Source organism: Bolinopsis microptera, chromosome 11 (genome assembly GCF_026151205.1).
Source record: "Bolinopsis microptera isolate Bmic1 chromosome 11, MBARI_Bmic_1.0, whole genome shotgun sequence".
In the NCBI taxonomy this organism is placed as follows: Eukaryota; Metazoa; Ctenophora; class Tentaculata; order Lobata; family Bolinopsidae; genus Bolinopsis; species Bolinopsis microptera.
In genome coordinates this window covers 19305892-19330182 of record NC_087082.1, presented here as the reverse complement: position 1 = coordinate 19330182, position 24291 = coordinate 19305892, and the positions used below count along the sequence as shown (strand labels likewise).

General features: G+C 35.1%; 1 long non-coding RNA gene across 1 annotated transcript; it reads left to right on the top strand.

Moving 5' to 3' along the window:
* The first annotated feature begins 11517 nt into the window (after window positions 1-11517).
* On the top strand, window positions 11518-24232 carry LOC134822873 (uncharacterized). The gene is made up of 4 exons (XR_010161230.1): window positions 11518-11608; window positions 11865-12846; window positions 13083-13163; window positions 23927-24232. It is a non-coding gene; the product is annotated as an uncharacterized LOC134822873 (long non-coding RNA).
* Window positions 24233-24291: the final 59 nt, after the last annotated feature.

Sequence of the window (24291 nt, the reverse complement as noted above, 5' to 3'; positions counted from 1 at the left end):
ACAAACAGATTTTTTCATTTGACTGAACTGTGCCATATTTGATATTGCCTCTGTATTTTATAGAGAAAATTTTTTAAATCTTGCAAGTTGATGTAATTAAGTTTTAAGTTAACGTATTATAGATATGTTAACACTAGTTTATGTTTCAGTATTTAAATTGTTTCCATTTATAGTTTAACCGCTCCCTGTTGTAAAGTTATCAGATCTTTACTTAGGATAAACAATATAATATGAAGTTCGATAATAATATTAATAAACATTAATTGTATTCACTGTTTTCTAGTCATCAAACTTCAGATCAGGAGGTGACCGGGACATGATTTTAGGCCTGACCGGGACCGGGACCGGGATAAAAAATGTGACTTGACCGGGACCGGGACTGAGATTATCAATTTACCGTGACCGGGACCGGGACCAATAATTTCTGGGATTTCTATCTTACCGGGACCGGGACCAACAATACAATTTTTTCGGGATGACCGGGACCTAAACTGGTATTCTCATATTGAAAGCTGCAACTTTCATTAACATTATAATTGAACAATTTGAATAAGTAATAACTAGAATATTAAATTAGAAAAAAATAGAAAAAACCCGTCAATATGGGGCATGGGCCTAATGTACTACACCAATAATGTTCATGTACTGATTACTCAAGTTCACCCTCATTCCTCAGTCAATGATCCCTCATTATTCAACAGTTTCATTCTCCAATTGACAATTGGGCGTAGCCCGAGTTGAAAACTTGATGTTAGTTTGCACTTATGAGTTATGTAACGATATTAGTTACCTAAACTTGTTTAGCAATTTTAAACATTGTTTTATTTGGCTCAGAGGTTGTTTTAAGATGAAATTCACAATGAATGAAAGTAAAAACTTAAAATCACAGTGAATGAAATTATGTAAAAGATCCCGGTCAAAATCCCGGCAAATTTGAGTGATTGACCGGGACCGGGACCAAGAATCCTGAATTGACCGGGATCATAAATCAGCATTTGACCGCGACCGGGATGAAAAATGTGACTTGACCCGGTTGACCGGGACCGGGATAACTCAAAATTGCCAATCCCGGTCACCTCCTGCTTCAGATCGGGGTAATATATTTATAATGTACAAAATGATACGCTCTCGAATGCACGCTTCCTTTTCCTCACCTTCGCATCTTTGATCTTGTTAAGTAAAACACATAGTAAGGTTCCCCAGAAATGTCCTGTAAACTTGACTTTTTATTTACGTCGGTAAAAACCCACAACTGACTGAGGTTTCGAAATACAGCCAAGAACTCAGATATGACACAATCAATTTTATGTGTATGAAACAAATTTTCAACTGTCTGGCGGCGATCAGCATGTCATACTGACTAAACTCCAATCGGTTTCTGAAAATTACATCCCGGTTAATGAAAAGCGTAGCCTGGAGTTCCCGCTCCCAGGTAAAATACATACATAAATGAGGACTGCCAAGCAAGGAATGAAGAACGAAATTAAATATTATCTAATCGATTACAAATCTTGCAGATTCCTGTAATTAAATGTAAAATGCAGCTAAACTCGTGCATCTAATAATAATATGATTGACATACGTTGCATGCCACAATATCTCTGATATTGGGATACGAAACATGTATCAATAATATGACAATATGATAGAATTGTAATAATGCTACATGCTACGCGCGCTAAAACGATGAATCTAATCTAAATCTAGTAACCATATCAACGCGCAGTAACCATAGTAACGCGCTCGATTCAATTCCAGTATATTGCGACGAGTGTTTACATCACTAAATTAGCTGTAACTTTGTGTGATTATGGACGATCGTGCTAAATTTAAGGCGCTGTGGCTAAAATCATCCACTGAACCAACAGGTAAAATTTCAGAGAGATCGTCCCCAGCGCTCATTTTCACCTCGCGAATGATCAGCTCGCAGTGGGCTGTTAAAATGGGTCTTACCATATATATATATATAATATATGGGAAGTATTATAACTTTTCGATTGTTTCTAAAATAATGTGCTGGCCGAAATAAGAGCTAAAAAACCATTCAATGGTCAGCGCGCGCGTCTTATTGTCGATGGCGCACTGCCTAATACAAGTATGCTAGCAGCTAGCGCGCTTGTATTAATTGATCAATATACACGCTGTTAAAATGGGTCTTACCACACCACCACTCACATTAGCACAGTTGGTGAACGGACCCAGGCGCTGTTAAGCTTTTATGAGCCCTGGTTGACTGCTGAGAGTGGCGACGGGTCCGACATTAATTTTATTTTAGTTTTCCCTATATTCCAGTAAAATTTTAGTTTTGAGTTATATGATTTTTATGCGATAATTAAGTTACAGTTACCTGGGGACCTCAGGCAATCATGTTTATTTTATAAACAGAATATACTCTATTATAGAGATTAGGCGGAATGACAGGCTGAGCGCGGCCCAGTAAAGTTACAGCTGCTCGCAATACATTATTCATTATAGCTTAAAAGTTGTTAAATATGCTCGCTATACACTTAACTTTTAGATACCGTGTGTATATGTACATATTAGTTCATAATACCAAATAACAGTAATAAATAAATCAAAAGCATGAAGAGGTCCAAAACCAATTTAAGCATGACACCAGGTTGAACACATTGTCACCGGATTATAAAAGATAGTATAATATGTCGTTGTAAGAAAATTTTTTTACAGAGCCGGTCGCATAAATACTGCTGCCTATCGAGTGACGGCAAGGCACCTAATAGGCAGCGAAGTAATCGGGAAATGAAGTAATCGGGAAAAATTTGAATTACATGGTTCCTGCAAACCGGATAACAGGTTAAATCAAATGATTACATAATATACTGATTAAAAGTTTACCATAATGATATTTATGCGATGTATCGCATAAAAGTATACATTAAGGTCAATAAATTTGGTTCACAATAAATTTGGTTACAAACATTTTGGTAATGCCATAATTTTAGTCACAAATTTCGCAAATTTGTATACTACCAGTACCTATAATAATAGGAAAAGGAAGTAAGAGCCATACTATGACTGTTGTCACGAGTAAAGGCACGGCCTCTTAACACACTGTGCCATTTGTCATGATTTTAGGCTCGATCTCTAAACATACTATGATAATTGGGATGAAAATAGTAAAATGTGAGTGCTGTCACGTCGGCCGGGTGGTTTAGTGGTTTTAATACATTTACTTCCCACACGGACGACTGGGGTTCGATTCCCAGTGGGGACCAATCTGGTTCCCAGTGGTGACCAATTCGGTCGGATGCAGTTCGGCCACCAAACCATGGTTTGATGTTTTCATTAGAACTTCTATTCGAAAAAACTTTTGGCGGAAAAAAATTTAAAATTTTCGAAAGTTTTTTCAAAAACTACCTACCTTTCCCAGTGTTTGATTGTAAACCGAGACGGTGCCCGGGTGGTTCTAATGACTAATTTAAATCTTAACAAATATATTATGAAAATTGTAACAATCCCCCACAATTAGGGCACTGCACTCTTAATAAGAAAATGCCACACTGTGTAGAACAGCAACTTTACGATGGAATTTAAACCTCATCTGACAAATATCGCGAAAACTTAAAGTTTTCTGTGCTTTAACGGCCAGAATTAATGACTGAATCAAACAAAAAATTGTATCACAACGGGACAATTCCCCATCTTCAAACAAACACTATCGTCCCTAATAAAATAACAACACATGAATTGTAAAACATACACTCTTGTGAAAGCCACACTCATCTCACTGATTTGTCTTCAGTATGAATTGTCCCTCCTTTGATGTAGTGGTGCTTGTTTGGCTCAGCTTCTTTTTGACACGATCCTTCAAAGAGCGGTCTGGACTAATTAAGACTGAGCTGAACATCTCTGATTGTCGCAGCTTTCGAGCTTGACTGAGTATTGATAGGCTGTACTGGAACTAGACAGAGTAACCTTGACTGGCCTAGTAGTTTTCTCCTTCGACTTGCCAACCCTACTGAGCTCCATTGCTGGTTTCAGTCCAATCTCTTCACAAATTTCTTCGACAGTTTTGTTCAAGTCTTTACTGGAAAGTGGAATCTTCAGGCAAACCAAAAATCATAATGTTCTTGCTCCGGTCTTCTGCTTGCACCACAGACTTGACGACTTCCTTCAAAGTCTCGGCGGTAACTGAACTTTCAGGTTGACAAACCATGACGTTTTCCTGAACTGTATCGCTGTACAATTTAAACTGACTTTCTACCGTGTCTTTGACGACGGTCTGCACTGCCTGCAACTGTTTCTGCAACTGTTTTTCTTTGCAGTCAATTATTGATTCCTGAGCGCTGATGACCAATTTCTGATTCTCAATCAACTGATCCTTGATTGAGCTCAATCTGTTTTTCATCTTCTTCAAATTTTCATTTTGAAAGCGAACCAAATGAAACGATTCCGAAAAAAACGCTGCAAACTTTTCCTTATCCTCTAGATTCAATGTCCTTTTAGTCAAAAAGTGTTTGCACAATACAGAAGTTATGTGAATTGGTTCTTCACAACCGAACTGATCCATAACTCTTGTCATCCAATCCTCAGCTTTAAACATAATACTGTCAATCTCCGTGTCGTCCACAGCTGCCATGATGCGAGGCTAAGCCACAAGGTGAAAGGCACAAAATCTCACCGTTAAACAAGGCGAGATAAGAAAGCAGATAAGATAGCAAATTAATCAAACGTATGCTATTAGTGTAGGGCTGAACTGAAGAAATTCCGATCATTTTGAGCCAATAAACATTTTTATGATTTTTGGTTACTTGCTAATTAGTAACTATCCAATTATCTAATTGTCTGACATGAAAATTTGTCTTACAAAAGTTTTTCTCGTCGATATGATAATTACCCTCAATTAATTCGTATCCTTCAACGATGTTCAAGCTGAAGATATTTGACAAACAAGAAAGGAGGTAAAAAGTGGCAAAAGTGGTAAAAAGTGGCCTTAAGACACGTGGACAATTTTGGAAAAGTTGGCCACCCGAATGAAACTTAAAATTGAACCTAAAAACTCATAAATCCTCTGGAAGGTTCTTCTGTCAGTATATCGATTTTTTCAGACGGATCTGTTTGTACTATAGTACTATCTTTGCACTCTGCACTGCAAATGTCCATATCACGCAAAATATTGACCTTACTAGGTAATCGTGACGTCACGTTATCCATGACAGTTGGCACGAGTACTGGTCGGGCCCTTAAATTCTGAGAATAAACTATGGGCGAAATTCATACAATTCCTTTACAATTTTGCTAGAACAACTCTTCTTTAAATTCATGATATTCATTAATCGTTGCTCAGTAGTCATGAATTAAACATACAATTAACAGGTTGGTTACCAGTCGAACGTAACGTGAAAATAGAGTGGGATTTTGAGTCGACACCTTTAGAAATTCAAACTAATAGTGTGCTGGGGAGTGGCGATCAGGTGTATGTGTTCTTCTACTCTGCTGGGGGAGAGAGTGCAGGAGGAGTCGTCCTCTACTTCACCTCTACTCCACAATACAGGCTCACCTACTGCTCATCCATCACTAACTTCCCTGTTAATCCCCCCTCTACTACTGACAAGGTGTGGCGTATAACCGAAACTGCAGGTGTTAGACTAGTGATACACTGTAACGAGGTAGAGGTGCTCAACATACTGCTCTCTCAAACGTGTAGTTACAGTGGCTGGAGGTCGTACTGGAACAAAGACGTGGCAACGATATTCTTCTCTCGATACGACACAGCATCTGATTACTACGGAACACAACCAGGTGACTAATAACAACAAGCTTTGGTTTAACAAACAATAACTTTAATTAAAAAATAAGCCAACTTGCTGATTCTCTCGTAAGCTCGTGATTACGTGTTTTCTGTCTAAATTTTAAGAATGCCATTTAGTTATTTAACATAAACACATATATTATAGGATATGGGATATAGGATAGTTAGTACATATTGTTATTTATAACTTAATAAAGTGGTCATAATTTTATCAATTACTGTTCTCCGAATGAGATAAAATCAAGTTCTTTAAGATTGCAAAATAGCTAACTATAATTTAGAAATATTGCATATTTTGTAGTAGACATCATGGAGACAAGCCATTTTCAGCTACTAAAGGTTGAAACAATTATCAATTGAAAACTGACGTTTTTACAAAATATCTTGAACATAAGCAGTAAGGTATTTTACCAAACAAACTCAAAACTTTTTTGGTTCAATATTTATTTTGCAGAGTTTACACAATATGTGCATTGTGCAATGTGCATTGTGCTTTATAGTTTGTTGATGAGAAGAATTTTTAGCATTAATCCTAATGAATGATAACAATTTGAATTAGTATTGGGCTTAGAACCAAGAAGGAAAATGTGTGGTACGAAATTACAAGAATCCTAAAAGTCTGGGTGGCAATAATTTCCTCAAAAAACCGTGGAATATGTGGATATTTAATTTTTCACATATTTTTATAAATCTAATGTTATTGTAACACATCTGAACTGTACTTAAATAGTTAAATAATAAAGATTTTCTTATCTTTTACTACGATTTGCCAGTTTTAACGATATTAATTCCAGAGCCGTGTGGGGAAGGAACATATCGGAATGATGCTATGACAAGCTGTGAGACATGTGACGCTGGATGGAAACCAAACTCTGACAAAACAGCCTGTGGTAAGATAACTTTAAAGCTTACAAAATTTAATATTATTATTGTTATGTTTTAAATTTGAATTAACTGTGCTATTGTTTTAAATCTTATTATATGTAATTGTAACACATCTGAAGTGTACATAAATAATAACGGTTTTCTTATCTTCTACAACGATTTGCCATTTGTAACGTTATAATTGTAGAGCCGTGTGGAGAAAAAACATATCGGAATGATGCTATGACAAGCTGTGAGACATGTGACGCTGGATTGACACCAAACTCTGACAAAACAGCCTGTGGTAAGATATCTTTAAAACTTATAAAATTTAATTATAATATTATTGTTATGTTTTAAATTTGAATTAACTGTGCTATAGAAGTATAGAATGAAAACCAAGGATATTGGTACTCACAATAACTTCTAAATAAGGTAGTTCAAATGAATAGCTGCTTAAAGATTTCCTAATTCTTCAGAGTCATGTCCAGCTGGAAGCTACAAGAACATTGAGATGAACACATGTGAAGAATGTTCTGATAACACAATCAGTTCAGAAGGAGCAGCCTTGTGTACAGCTTGTGAACTTGGCCAGGAACGAAACTCAGGGAGAACAAAATGTGGTAAGAATTGTTAACAAGAACTGAGCTGAGATGATTATATGTATAATATATAGATGGGCAAAGATAGGCTAAGGGTTAAGACGGGATAAGGATAAGGCGCCAGATAGGACTTAGAATCAAGAAGGCAAATTTGTGGTACGAAAAGACAAGAACCGTAAGAGTCTGGGTGGTAATAATTCTATCAAAAAACCGTGGTTGTGTGGATATTTAATTTGTCACCTATTGTTTTATATCTAATGTTATTGTAACACATCTGAACTGTACTTAAATAGTTAAATAATAAAGATTTTCTTATCTTTTACTACGATTTTCCAGTTTTAACGATATTAATTCCAGAGCCGTGTGGGGAAGGAACATATCGGAATGATGTTATGACAAGCTGTGAGACATGTGACGCTGGATTGACACCAAACTCTGACAAAACAGCCTGTGGTAAGATATCTTTAAAACTTATAAAATTTAATTATAATATTATTGTTATGTTTTAAATTTGAATTAACTGTGCTATAGAATGAAAACCAAGGATATTGGTACTCACAATAACTTCTAAATAAGGTAGTTCAAACGAATTGCTGCTTAAAGATTTCCTAATTCTTCAGAGCCATGTCTAGCTGGAAGCTACAAGAACATTGAGATGAACACATGTAAAGAATGTCCTGATAACACGATCAGTTCAGAAGGAGCAGCCTTGTGTACAACTTGTGAACTTGGCCAGGAATGAAACTCAGCGAGAACAACGTGTGGTAAGGATTCTTAACAAGAACCGAGCTGAGATTATTATATCTATATTATATAGATGGTCAAAGATGGTCAAAGTTGTGTGGACATCTAATTTTTCACACATTGTTTTAAATCTAATGTTATTGTAACACATCTAATCTGTACTTAAATACTTATATAATAACGATTTTCTTATCTTCCACTACGATTTGCCAGTTTTAACGTTATTAATTCCAGAGCCGTGTGGGGAAGGAACATATCGGAATGATGCTATGACAAGCTGTGAGACATGTGACGCTGGATGGAAACCAAACTCTGACAAAACAGCCTGTGGTAAGATAACTTTAAAGCTTATAAAATTTAATATTATATTATTATTGTTATGTTTTAAATTTGAATTAACTGTGCTATAGAATGAAAACCAAGGATATTGGTACTTACAATAACTTCTTAATATTAATAAGGTAGTTCAAACGAATTGCTGCTTAAAGATTTCCTAATTCTTCAGAGCCATGTCCAGCTGGAAGCTACAAGAACATTGAGATGAACACATGTAAAGAATGTCCTGATAACACGATCAGTTCAGAAAGAGCAGCCTTGTGCACAGCTTGTGAACTTGGCCAGGAACGAAACTCAGCGAGAACAACGTGTGGTAAGGATTTTTAACAAGAACCGAGCTGAGATGATTATATCTATATTATATAGATGGTCAAAGATGGTCAAAGTTGTGTGGACATCTAATTTTTCACACATTGTTTTAAATCTAATGTTATTGTAACACATCTAATCTGTACTTAAATATTTATATAATAACGATTTTCTTATCTTCCACTACGATTTGCCAGTTTTAACGTTATTAATTCCAGAGCCGTGTGGGGAAGGAACATATCGGAATGATGCTATGACAAGCTGTGAGACATGTGACGCTGGATGGAAACCAAACTCTGACAAAACAGCCTGTGGTAAGATAACTTTAAAGCTTATAAAATTTAATATTATATTATTATTGTTATGTTTTAAATTTGAATTAACTGTGCTATAGAATGAAAACCAAGGATATTGGTACTTACAATAACTTCTTAATATTAATAAGGTAGTTCAAACGAATTGCTGCTTAAAAATTTCCTAATTCTTCAGAGCCATGTCCAGCTGGAAGCTACAAGAACATTGAGATGAACACATGTAAAGAATGTCCTGATAACACGATCAGTTCAGAAGGAGCAGCCTTGTGTACAACTTGTGAACTTGGCCAGGAACGAAACTCAGCGAGAACAACGTGTGGTAAGGATTGTTAACAAGAACCGAGCTGAGATGATTATATCTATATTATATACAGGGTGTTTCGAGACTCGTGTCCAAATTTAAAATTTTAATTTTTAATTTTATGAAGGAGCAAAATTAGATGCAATCGGTTTTAAAATGCTGGTTATACCTTAAATTTTAGTTATATCTCACAAATTCGTTTCAAAACTCATCTTTTCGCAAATTTGTATCCTTTCGAAATTTTCTTCGAAAAAATGTCAAAACCTGGCATATCAGACGAAATGAGAGTAGACATGGTCAAGCTTTTCTATGTCAACGGAAGTAGTGGGGCTGCTGCTAGGAGGGCACTTTCAAAGAAATACGGTAATGCAGGCAGGAAAATACTCAGAATGCCCGAATCTGGTCAGATAAGCAACCCTGTGCCACCGTGGAAGGTCCAAAAACCAGAGAAAAGGTGACTGTTTGGATGGGCCTCAGTTACCATGGTGTCTTCGGACCCCACTTTTTCAAGAATGAAGAAGAGAAGGCAGAGACGATAAGGACAGCAAATTACATTGCTATGTTGCGTGGAAAAGTTATCCCAGTACTTAAAAGGAAAAAAATACTTGATTCCTGTATATTCCAACAAGACGGGGCCCCTCCACACTGTTCGCACGAAAGTTTGGCTTGGCTGAAGGAGCATTTTGGGGAAAGACTGATATCGAGGAAAGCTGAGTTCAGCTGGCCTCCCTACAGCCCTGACCTGAATCCGGCCGATTTCTTTTTGTGGGGCTATCTGAAAAGACGTGTCTATTCAGACCCAGTCCCACAAACAGTAGATGAGCTAAAAAACAATATCAGAAGGGAGGCTAAAAAGTTAAAAATTGACATGGTAAAACGTGCAATAGACAATATGCTTCCGAGGGTTCAAAACCTTCTATGCAGAAAGGGGGCTTGGTTCGAAAAATTGTTAAAATATTAGATTTATTTTTGTTATGTATTTTGAAATGTAATAATTTGTCTACAATTTAAAACAAAAATTAGACCGTTTGTCTTATTTTTTAGATTTTGAGAGCCATTCAAAATTTGGACACGAGTCTTGCAACACCCTGTAGATGGTCAAAGATGGTCAAAGTTGTGTGGACATCTAATTTTTCACACATTGTTTTAAATCTAATGTTATTGTAACACATCTAATCTGTACTTAAATATTTATATAATAACGATTTTCTTATCTTCCACTACGATTTGCCAGTTTTAACGTTATTAATTCCAGAGCCGTGTGGGGAAGGAACATATCGGAATGATGCTATGACAAGCTGTGAGACATGTGACGCTGGATGGAAACCAAACTCTGACAAAACAGCCTGTGGTAAGATAACTTTAAAGCTTATAAAATTTAATATTATATTATTATTGTTATGTTTTAAATTTGAATTAACTGTACTATTGTTTTAAATCTTATGTAATTGTAACACATCTGAAGTGTACATACATAATAACGATTTTCTTATCTTCTACAACGATTTGCCATTTGTAACGTTAAAATTGTAGAGCCGTGTGGAGAAAAAACATATCGGAATGATGCTATGACAAGCTGTGAGACATGTGACGCTGGATTGATACCAAACTCTGACAAAACAGCTTGTGGTAAGATAACTTTAAAGCTTATAAAATTTAATATTATTGTTATGTTTTAAATTTGAATTAACTGTGCTATAGAATGAAAACCAAGGATATTGGTACTCACAATAACTTCTAAATAAGGTAGTTCAAACGAATTGCTGCTTAAAGATTTCCTAATTCTTCAGAGTCATGTCCAGCTGGAAGCTACAAGAACATTGATATGAACACATGTGAAGAATGTTCTGATAACACAATCAGTTCAGAAGGAGCAGCCTTGTGTACAGCTTGTGAACTTGGCCAGGAACGAAACTCAGGGAGAACAAAATGTGGTAAGAATTGTTAACAAGAACCGAGCTGAGATGATTATATGTATATTATATAGATGGGCAAAGATAAGGGTTAAGACGGGATAAGGATAAGGCGCCAGATAGGACTTAGAATCAAGAAGGCAAATTTGTGGTACGAAAAGACAAGAACTGTAATAAGAGTCTGGGTGGTAATAATTCTATCAAAAAACCGTGGTTGTGTGGATATTTAATTATTCACCTATTGTTTTAAACCTAATTTAATTGTAACATATCTGAAGTGTACTTATATAATAACGATTTCCTTATCTTCCACAACGATTTACCAGTTGTAATAATAAATAACGTTATAATTCCAGAGCCGTGTGGGGAAGGAACATATCGGAATGATGCTATGACAAGCTGTGAGACATGTGACGCTGGATGGAAACCAAACACTAACAAAACTGCCTGTGGTAAGATAACTTTAAATCTTATATTATTGTTATGTTTTAAATTTAATTTAACTGCGCTACAGAATGGTAAATTGTATATAGTATTTGAGACTTGGACCCCCAAGCAAACGATAGTATAGTTATATTTGAGGTTGCTTGAAAGGGTTGGGGTTGGGACAGGAAAACTAAATCGCGGAACTGCGTAAGAGAACATAAGAAACCGTCAAAATAACCCTTATTAATCAGTTTTACGTGATTTAATATGACATATCGACAGTGAGCTGTACGGGACTGAAGGCTGAGTGGAGAACTGCGATCAGAACAACAACACAGTTCCCAGTAGTCCCAGGAACTGTGGTGGAAGTGAATTGTATTGAATCCAGAGCTCTCAATAAAGGGAGCAGCGAGGTGACCTGCACCTCAGGAACGGAATTTATTTTCGATTTTAATGAACCCGAGTGTATAAATACAGGTATAATTTTAGAAGCGGATATGCTAAATGACCATAGTATCACTACAAAAGGATAACTAAACTCTTCATACAACCAGGGTAGTATCAGCATAACCGACGAAAGGGGGTAAAATAATGTCGTAAGGGGGAGAGTTGGTTAATGGTTATATTACTATAGAAAACTGATTTAATTTAATCTTACAGTTGATGGGCTATGACAAATAGCTCAGATGATACTGCAATCTAACTTAGATATCCAAATAAGAAAATGTATGTTTGAGTTTTCCGGGTGGAAAAGTATGACAGCAGAAACCCAGTACCCATAAGTCCCCAGAAAAGTTATCGAGGTAACCTGCTCTGAGATCTCAACACAACAGCATTTGACAAAGCAAAATAAAATGTAAAATCAATTTAAATTCAAAAATTTAACAAGCAATGCATTTTCATTATAACATAGTAAAACACTTTGTTTCATAAATACATTAAATTTAAACTAAAACACTTAATACAATCGTGAGATGTACGTAGAATCCAGCTCAATGTTACAACATAAACCCTTGATGATATTATAGTCTAGCAAATATTAGAAACTAACCGCACATCCGGTGATTTCCATTTCAAATGACAAAAGCCAGAAGATCTTATTAAGGTCTAATGATAATCTACTCGATCCTATCTCAAGTTATTAATTAACAACCCCAGGAACAAAGACGATGATGTATAAAGTCTATACGAATGTCGACAGAATAGAGATGAGCAGGAAGAAAGTGAGAGAATATCAGCTCCAATTAATTTATGAGAATTCAAGGTTAGTAAGAAAAATGTCCACTTAAAGTGTTTGTTTTTTTTCGTCATTTACTGCAACACTCCTATTGTGCTGAATTCCTAAAATTCAATTGCTCTTTAAAACACATTGCTATTATCTAAATTATTTTCAATTTAACTGTGACCAAATTTTACATTTTGAACATGAACCGTGTTGATTACCAGAAATTACATGTACAACAAATAATGTGTCACATGGCAATAAAATCACCATTTCAGAATACAAATTACAGAAACGATCAGCTTCATGGCATTGATAAGTGATGAATACCCTGAAAAAAGACACATAACTCCATCACTGTGAGACATATTTGTGTTTTTAAACATTCATAAACATTATTCAATGTTAAATACATATTATCACAATGCTGGCAAGCATTACCGTCGCCCTTATATTCACAATACTACCCCCTATACTAGTATATCCCCTTTATTGTTTTCCAGGCATTAAGACTCATCGAAAGTAGTTCAGCAGGCATTTTTAAGTTCAAAACATTCTTATTCAATGTTAAAGATGACAGGAATAAGAAATAGTTATGTGGAGGTTTTTAAGAAATTTGCGCAAAATACGCGCCAGCATGTTATACGAAATTAGGTAAAAAACCCAAAATCGCCATATTCAGGTGCCTTAAAAACCATGTTAAAATTGAGTTAGAGATATGAAACTTTGCAGGGCGTCTAGACCTTGTCCAAATCGACTGTAAAAAAAATTCATGTTTCAGGAGTATCGAGAAGTGGGTTTTCTGGAACCCCTGTTTTACAACAGATTGTCGTGAAGTATATATATATATATATATAATATCACAATGCTGGCAAGCATGACCGTCGCCCTTATATTCACAATACTATTTACCCCCTTTACTATTTACCCACCTTTACTATTTACCCCCTCTACTATTTACCCCCTTTACTATTTACCCCCCTTACTGCTTACCCCCATTCTAATTCGATGTTAAAGATGACAGGAATAAGAAATAGTTATTTGGAGATTTTCAAGAAATTTGTGCAAAATACGCGCCAGCATGTTATACGAAATTAGGTAAAAACCCAAAATCGCCATATTCAGGTGCCTCAAAAACCACGTTAAAAATGAGTAAAAGATCTGAAACTTTGCAGGGTGTCTAGACGTTGACCAAATCGAGTGTAAATGAAATTTCAAGTTTCAGGAGTATCGGGAAGTGGGTTTCCTGGAACCCCTGTTTTACAACAGATTGTCGTGAAGTATAGTATAGTCACAATGCTGGCAAGCATAACCGTTGCCCTTATATTCACAACACTATTTACCCCCTATACTATTATATCCCCTTTATTGTTTTCCAGGCATTAAGACTCATCGAAAGTAGTTCAGCAGGTATATTTAAGTTCAAAACATTCTAATTCAATGTTAAAGATGACAGGAATAAGAAATAGTTATGTGGAGGTTCTTAAGAAATTTGCGCAAAATACGCGCCAGCATGTTATACGAAATTAGGTAAAAAACCCAAAATCGCCATATTCAGGTGCCTTAAAAACCATGTTAAAATTAAGTTAGAGATCTGAAACTTTGCAGGGCGTCTAGACCTCGTCCAAGATCTTAAAATTTATTCCGCTTTTAGTTTTATTCCCACTCTCGATTCCTTGCTAGCAGTCCGGTTAATTTAGTACCTTTAGTGGGTCTCATTTAATCATTAGCTCTAATTAAAGAACCTCTCACCCTCTCAGATTTTCACCGCTCCGTTCATTTGTATAGCTTTATTATTTTTATCTTTTTACTACACTTACTAACACGTGCACATTACAAAGGAGCAATAGTTTGCGGAGGCATTCTAGAACGGTATATATTTTAGCTTTCAGTTTCTGTTTCATTATCTTAAAATTTATTCCGCTTTTAGTTTTATTCCCACTCTCGATTCCTTGCTAGCAGTCCGGTTAATTTAGTACCTTTAGTGGGTCTCATTTAATCATTAGCTCTAATTAAAGAACCTCTCACCCTCTCAGATTTTCACCGCTCCGTTCATTTGTATAGCTTTATTATTTTTATCTTTTTACTACACTTACTAACACGTGCACATTACAAAGGAGCAATAGTTTGCGGAGGCATTCTAGAACGGTATATATTTTAGCTTTCAGTTTCTGTTTCATTATCTTAAAATTTATTCCGCTTTTAGTTTTATTCCCACTCTCGATTCCTTGCTAGCAGTCCGGTTAATTTAGTACCTTTAGTGGGTCTCATTTAATCATTAGCTCTAATTAAAGAACCTCTCACCCTCTCAGATTTTCACCGCTCCGTTCATTTGTATAGCTTTATTATTTTTATCTTTTTACTACACTTACTAACACGTGCACATTACAAAGGAGCAATAGTTTGCGGAGGCATTCTAGAACGGTATATATTTTAGCTTTCAGTTTCTGTTTCATTATCTTAAAATTTATTCCGCTTTTAGTTTTATTCCCACTCTCGATTCCTTGCTAGCAGTCCGGTTAATTTAGTACCTTTAGTGGGTCTCATTTAATCATTAGCTCTAATTAAAGAACCTCTCACCCGCTCAGATTTTCACCGCTCCGTTCATTTGTATAGCTTTATTATTTTTATCTTTTTACTACACTTACTAACACGTGCACATTACAAAGGAGCAATAGTTTGCGGAGGCATTCTAGAACGGTATATATTTTAGCTTTCAGTTTCTGTTTCATTATCTTAAAATTTATTCCGCTTTTAGTTTTATTCCCACTCTCGATTCCTTGCTAGCAGTCCGGTTAATTTAGTACCTTTAGTGGGTCTCATTTAATCATTAGCTCTAATTAAAGAACCTCTCACCCTCTCAGATTTTCACCGCTCCGTTCATTTGTATAGCTTTATTATTTTTATCTTTTTACTACACTTACTAACACGTGCACATTACAAAGGAGCAATAGTTTGCGAAGGCATTCTAGAACGGTATATATTTTAGCTTTCAGTTTCTGTTTCATTATCTTAAAATTTATTCCGCTTTTAGTTTTATTCCCACTCTCGATTCCTTGCTAGCAGTCCGGTTAATTTAGTACCTTTAGTGGGTCTCATTTAATCATTAGCTCTAATTAAAGAACCTCTCACCCTCTCAGATTTTCACCGCTCCGTTCATTTGTATAGCTTTATTATTTTTATCTTTTTACTACACTTACTAACACGTGCACATTACAAAGGAGCAATAGTTTGCGGAGGCATTCTAGAACGGTATATATTTTAGCTTTCAGTTTCTGTTTCATTATCTTAAAATTTATTCCGCTTTTAGTTTTATTCCCACTCTCGATTCCTTGCTAGCAGTCCGGTTAATTTAGTACCTTTAGTGGGTCTCATTTAATCATTAGCTCTAATTAAAGAACCTCTCACCCTCTCAGATTTTCACCGCTCCGTTCATTTGTATAGCTTTATTATTTTTATCTTTTTACTACACTTACTAACACGTGCACATTACAAAGGAGCAATAGTTTGCGGAGGCATTCTAGAACGGTATATATTTTAGCTTTCAGTTTCTGTTTCATTATCTTAAAATTTATTCCGCTTTTAGTTTTATTCCCACTCTCGATTCCTTGCTAGCAGTCCGGTTAATTTAGTACCTTTAGTGGGTCTCATTTAATCATTAGCTCTAATTAAAGAACCTCTCACCCTCTCAGAAAACTCCGTTTGGAGATATTCCTTATTACGCTCTAAGTTATTAATTTTCCTTGTGTTTGAATCCTTTCACTTTTTAACTGTTTTTAGTCTTTGTTATTTTTGGCCGATTTCTGCACTTTTACACTGGGTCATCATTCATAATTTCTGGGATTGAGACGACTTATATGAGCATTTAAGGAAGAGTTTGCTTGTCTGACTTACTTCATTAGACACTTCTGGTCAAGAACTGAACAAGAACCACATTCGAAGACTGGAACATCTGAATGACTCTGCAACCCAGGAATCAACTACTCAGTTATTATCGCTCAATAATCGGTTTGGTATCGACGTTACATACTTTATTATTATTTTTTTTTAAAAAGCTGATTTTAGAAACCAGGGAATTAAAGTTACTGTCCCAAGGCTAACATTAAATCGCTGATTTTATTTATATATATCACTTTTTTTGTTCTTTCTTTTCCTTCAAAACGTTCCAGTACATTGTGCAGAAAGTTGGAGATGAAGCCGTAGTACGTACATGTAGCATTGCACTGGATTGAACTTGCAGAGTGTGGTTTTTTCCAGTCTGCGCCGTGTGCTTATACAAATATACGCGGCGCAGATAGACTGGAGGAGATTGCACTGTGTAGGCTCTGGTGTAATGTGATATGTATGTACTACGGCTTTACAAATTTTGGAAGCATGTAGGGATATATTTCTGATACCAATCGTATATACTAAAAATACTCTAGCACAATTGTAACTGCAGTTTTACAGAACTCTAAATGCTTAATGAACACTCTTGCAGGTACCACCCGTATTCACACTCAGACCTGAGTTTAGTCATTTTCCAATACGAGATTGGGGACGGGTTCTATAAACAAACAAACAAACAAACAGACCTCGTCCAAATCGACTGCAAAAATTTTTTCATGTTTCAGCAGTATCGGCAAGTGGGTTTTCTGGAACCCCTGTTTTACAACAGATTGTCGTGAAGTATATATATGTATATATAATTCGAACAATTGAAACAAATCAAATTGGCGGGCAAACGATCCGTTTCATGATATGTATAAAAACAATACCAATCATCAGTGCCAAATAGAATAATGAATTGTAGCGCTATGACATGTTGCTCCTTTATAAAATAATTTTTATCGATCATGAAACATTTTCAAAATTATCAAAATTTACAAAATTTCCAAAAAAAACAGTTTATTGTGTCCGTCCCAATTTTAAAATTGTCTATGAAGTAAGGTAGTAAGATATCTTTGGCTTTTAAAGTTGTAAACTGCGTTGGCCTTCGTGTAGTGGTAGAGGAAAATTCTTTACTGAGTTCCGTGAAGCTGGTAGAATTAGGATCCGTATTTGAGAGTTAATTGTTGATTCTGGTTATCAAACGAGAGTGCTCAACAACGACGAGTCGAAGGAGCATAACTAATAAATAGTTGTTGTTTGGTTTCCCAAAGAGAGTGCTCGACTGCAGTTAAGCAGGAGCATTATAATTCGAACAATTGAAACAAATCAAATTGGCGGGCAAACGATCCGTTTCATGATATGTATAAAAACAATACCAATCATCAGTGCCAAATAGAATAATGAATTGTAGCGCTATGACATGTTGCTCCTTTATAAAATAATTTTTATCGATCATGAAACATTTTCAAAATTATCAAAATTTACAAAATTTCCAAAAAAACAGTTTATTGTGTCCGTCCCAATTTTAAAATTGTCTATGAAGTAAGGTAGTAAGATATCTTTGGCTTTTAAAGTTGTAAACTGCGTTGGCCTTCGTGTAGTGGTAGAGGAAAATTCTTTACTGAGTTCCGTGAAGCTGGTAGAATTAGGATCCGTATTTGAGAGTTAATTGTTGATTCTGGTTATCAAACGAGAGTGCTCAACAACGACGAGTCGAAGGAGCATAACTAATAAATAGTTGTTGTTTGGTTTCCCAAAGAGAGTGCTCGACTGCAGTTAAGCAGGAGCATTATAATTCGAACAATTGAAACAAATCAAATTGGCGGGCAAACGATCCGTTTCATGATATGTATAAAAACAATACCAATCATCAGTGCCAAATAGAATAATGAATTGTAGCGCTATGACATGTTGCTCCTTTATAAAATAATTTTTATCGATCATGAAACATTTTCAAAATTATCAAAATTTACAAAATTTACAAAAAAACAGTTTATTGTGTCCGTCCCAATTTTAAAATTGTCTATGAAGTAAGGTAGTAAGATATCTTTGGCTTTTAAAGTTGTAAACTGCGTTGGCCTTCGTGTAGTGGTAGAGGAAAATTCTTTACTGAGTTCCGTGAAGCTGGTAGAATTAGGATCCGTATTTGAGAGTTAATTGTTGATTCTGGTTATCAAACGAGAGTGCTCAACAACGACGAGTCGAAGGAGCATAACTAATAAATAGTTGTTGTTTGGTTTCCCAAAGAGAGTGCTCGACTGCAGTTAAGCAGGAGCATTATAATTCGAACAATTGAAACAAATCAAATTGGCGGGCAAACGATCCGTTTCATGATATGTATAAAAACAATACCAATCATCAGTGCCAAATAGAATAATGAATTGTAGCGCTATGACATGTTGCTCCTTTATAAAATAATTTTTATCGATCATGAAACATTTTCAAAATTATCAAAATTTACAAAATTTCCAAAAAAACAGTTTATTGTGTCCGTCCCAATTTTAAAATTGTCTATGAAGTAAGGTAGTAAGATATCTTTGGCTTTTAAAGTTGTAAACTGCGTTGGCCTTCGTGTAGTGGTAGAGGAAAATTCTTTACTGAGTTCCGTGAAGCTGGTAGAATTAGGATCCGTATTTGAGAGTTAATTGTTGATTCTGGTTATCAAACGAGAGTGCTAAAAATTATTTTATAAAGGAGCAACATGTCATAGCGCTACAATTCATTATTCTATTTGGCACTGATGATTGGTATTGTTTTTATACATATCATGAAACGGATCGTTTGCCCGCCAATTTGATTTGTTTCAATTGTTCGAATTATAATGCTCCTGCTTAACTGCAGTCGAGCACTCTCTTTGGGAAACCAAACAACAACTATTTATTAGTTATGCTCCTTCGACTCGTCGTTGTTGAGCACTCTCGTTTGATAACCAGAATCAACAATTAACTCTCAAATACGGATCCTAATTCTACCAGCTTCACGGAACTCAGTAAAGAATTTTCCTCTACCACTACACGAAGGCCAACGCAGTTTATAAAGGAGCAACATGTCATAGCGCTACAATTCATTATTCTATTTGGCACTGATGATTGGTATTGTTTTTATACATATCATGAAACGGATCGTTTGCCCGCCAATTTGATTTGTTTCAATTGTTCGAATTATAATGCTCCTGCTTAACTGCAGTCGAGCACTCTCTTTGGGAAACCAAACAACAACTATTTATATGTATAATATATATATAGACGCTTTGGCAGTAAATTGTAGCCTACATTTAAGTGTCCGTAGATTCAAAAGTATAAACGATACAGTCACCACAGGTTTTAAAGATAATCGTTTAAGCTTTAGTTTACATTGTATTGAAAAATAATTTAACGTCATCATCATCACTTGATGACGTCATCAAATTAAGTGTTTTTAAAACTTGATTTTTGACAAAGTAACAACTTTTCAAATCGATTTTACACCATCAAGGAGTAATTTTATTCAAAATCTGAGGACATTTATACCTTAGATAATTGTTCAAGCATCCCGAAAATCTACTGGAAAATTTTCCTACCTTGCTCCTTCATAAAGATATTTACTATTGAAGTTAGTGCTTTTTTGAAGAATAATTTTATAAAAACACAAAAGTTGTGAATTAGTATTCTCTGGTGTTGGGCCATCCCTTGGGTTGTGGAGCTCAATTTTGCTTTTTAAAGGTCTAAATTGTGTTAAAGGCTAGTTTTAAAGTTAAAAATCGAAAAGTTGCACACGTGGGGACACGCCCAAATTCATTTAAAATAGCTAAAATCACTAAAAATTTTGATTTTCACGATTTTTATCAACTTCGGACTCCCGTTGTGATCCAAGTTCTTTATGAAATCTTCTGAAACTTTGCATGCTTATCAAACTATATATTAAATACCACTATGCAAAAATTTACGGTGATTCAATATTTTATGCGCACGCAACGTCCGCTCAAAGTTTGCACGTGCGAAAGGTGAGAATTTTGCTCATTCGTGATTTCGAATATATTCTGCTTTCCACGATATTTAAATGGCATTATATATGAATTTAATGCCAACTTGAATGAGTAAAAAGTGCCATATTCAGTCGGTTATCGACAGATATACCTACCTAAACACAAGGAAACGTTTTCAAAGGCAGAATTTCGAAATCGTTGAAATTACCTCTTTATTAATGAAGTTTCGACTGTGTAAATTATCCTGACATTATAATCAAAAAGAGATGATATTTGACCAAAACCCATAATCATGGGTAGAGTGAACCGCTGCCAGTGTCTCTCTTTTCCAAACAAAAGGAAATGATATTAATTTGAGGAACCGTCCGCAAATGCAATTTGATACCGAGAATGAAATCGGTCGCTCGCTTTTCCCATTTAATAAGCTTTATTACAATTCGTAAGCCGTGAATGAATGGGAAAAGCGAGCGACCGATTTCATTCTCGGTATCAAATTGCATTTGCGGACGGTTCCTCAAATTAATATCATTTCCTTTTGTTTGGGAAAGAGAGACACTGGCAGCGGTTCACTCTACCCATGATTATGGGTTTTGGTCAAATGGTATATATATATGTATAGACGCTTTGGCAGTCAATTGTAGCCTACATTTAAGTGTCCGTAGATTCAAAAGTATAAACGATACAGTCATCTCCAACCATAGGTCTTGAAGATAATCGTTTACACTTTAGTTTACATTATATCAAAAAGCAATTTAACGTCATCGTCACCACTTGATGACGTCATCAAATTAAGCGTTTTTAAATCTTGATTATTGACAAAATAACAACTTTTCAAATCAATTTAACACCATTAAGGAGTAATTTTATTCAAAATCTGAGCAAATTTTCATCTTAGATAATTGTTCAAGCATTCTAAAAATCTACCGGAAAATGTTTCTACCTTGCTCCTTCATAAAGATATTTGCTATTGAAGTTAGTGCTTTTTTGAAGAATAATTTTATAAAAACACAAAAGTTGTGAATTAGTATTCTCTGGTGTTGGGCCATCTCTTGGGTGGTGGAGCTCAGTTTTGCTTTTTAAAGGTCTAAATTGTGTTATAGGCTAGTTTTAAAGTTGAAAATCGAAAAGTTGCACACGTGGGGACACGCCCAAATTGATAGAAAATTGCTAAAATCACTGAAAATTGTTATTTTCACGATTTTTATCAGCTTTGGAGTCCCGTTGTGATGCGAGTTCTTGTTAAAATATTCTGAAACTTTGCACACTTATTAAAATACATAAGAAATACGAAAATTCAAAATTTTACGGTGATTTGATATTGGATGCGCACGCAACGTCCGCTCAAAGTTTGCAAAAAGTGAGAACTTCACTCTCTTTATTTCGATTAGATTTAGTTCCTGCTTTAACAGTAACATGACAGTTAAATGACATTATATTTGAGTTTAGTGCCAACTTGATAGATTATATAGTTGCATATTCAATCAGTGATCGACAGATATGCTTACCTAAACACAAGGAAATGTTTTTAAAGGAAAAATTTCGAAATTGTTGAAAATTCCTCCTTATTAATGAAGATATCAGTTTATATTTCGACTTTATAAAATACTCTGACATTACAATCAAAAAGAGATGATATTTGACCAAAACCCATAATCATGGGTAGAGTGGACCGCTGCCAGTGTCTCTCTTTCCCAAACAAAAGGAAATGATATTAATTTGACTGACCGTTCTCAAATGCAAATTCATACCGAGAATGAAATCGGTCGCTCGCTTTTCCCATTCATTCACGGCTTACGAATTGTAATAAAGCTTATTGAATATAGGAAAAGCGAGCGACCGATTTCATTCTCGGTATGAATTTGCATTTGAGAACGGTCAGTCAAATTAATATCATTTCCTTTTGTTTGGGAAAGAGAGACACTGGCAGCGGTCCACTCTACCCATGATTATGGGTTTTGGTCAAATATATATATATATATATATATATATATATATATATAGACGCTTTTGCAGTCAATTATAGCCTACATTTAAGTGTCCGTAGATTCAAAAGTACAAAAGATACAGTCATTTCGAACCACAGGTCTTAAAGATAATCGTTTACACTCCAGTTTCCATTATATTAAAAAGTAATTTAACGTCATCATCATCACTTGATGACGTCATCAAGTTAAGTGTTTTTAAAACTTGGTTTTTAACAAAATAACAACTTTTCAAATCGATTTTAAACCATTAAGGAGTAATTTTATTCAAAATCTGAGGATATTTTCATCTAAGATAATTGTTCAAGCATTCTGAAAATCTACCGGAAAATTTTCCTACCTTGCTCCTTCATAAAGATATTCGCTATTGAAGTTAGTGCTTTTTTGAAGAATAATTTTATAAAAATACAAAAGTTGTGAATTAGTATTCTCTGGTGTTAGGCCATCCCTTGGGTTGTGGAGCTCGATTGTGCTTCTTAAAGGTCTAAATTGTGTTAGATGAAATCTTCTGAAACTTTGCATGCTTATTAAATTATATATAAAATACTGCTATGCAAAGATTTACGGTGATTCAATATTGTATGCGCACGCAACGTCCGCTCAAAGTTTGCACGTGCGAAAGGTGAGAATTTTGCTCATTCGTGATTTCGAATAAATTCTGCTTTCCCGCGATATTTAAATGGAATTATATATGAATTTAATGCCAACTTGAATGAGTAAAAAGTGCCATATTCAGTCAGGTAAAATTTCGAAATCGATGAAATTACCTCCTAATTATTAATATAAATATTAATGAAGTTATGAGTTTACATTTCGGCTTTGTAAATTATCCTGACATTATAATCAAAAAGAGATGATATTTGACCAAAACCCATAATCATGGGTAGAGTGTACCGCTGCCAGTGTCTCTCTTTTCCAAACAAAAGGAAATGATATTAATTTGAATAACCGTCCGCAAATGCAAATTGATACCGAGAATGAAATATTGAAATCGGTCGCTCGCTTTTTCCATTCGATCACGGCTTACGAATTGTAATTGGTAATAAAGCTTATTGATTAGAAAAAGCGAGCGACCGATTTCATTCTCGGTATCAATTTGCATTTGCGGACGGTTATTCAAATTAATATCATTTCCTTTTGTTTGGAAAAGAGAGACACTGGCAGCGGTACACTCTACCCATGATTATGGGTTTTGGTCAAATTTATAAATATGTATTTAACATTAAATTAAATTCAAAATCTATTCAAAGATTTAACAAAGGTTTGATGTATTGCTATTATATCATATTATAACAATTTGTTTCAGACCCTTACTCAGTAGGAACGAACCTTTCAACTGAAAAGATGTGAATCCTTTGTTGACCATGTTATGAGCTGTGAGCAGTAAGTACAAGAAGCGGAGAATTACTCTATTCGTCGAAATCAAAAAACTGTTCAATCAATATCCAAAAATTTTAACATTATTAAGTTATTAGGCTCATAGTAATACTTCTCATACAAATTTACAACAAAGTCTTCATGTTATGTATCCTGAGTTTGGACAGGATAATATTATCCCCTTAAAATATTTCCATCGCGATACATAATATTCAATAAATGTAATAGATTTGTAGTGTTGTAATTAGTTTTGAACTGCTGAAGTTTATCCAGCCCTAAAATATAACAAACTTA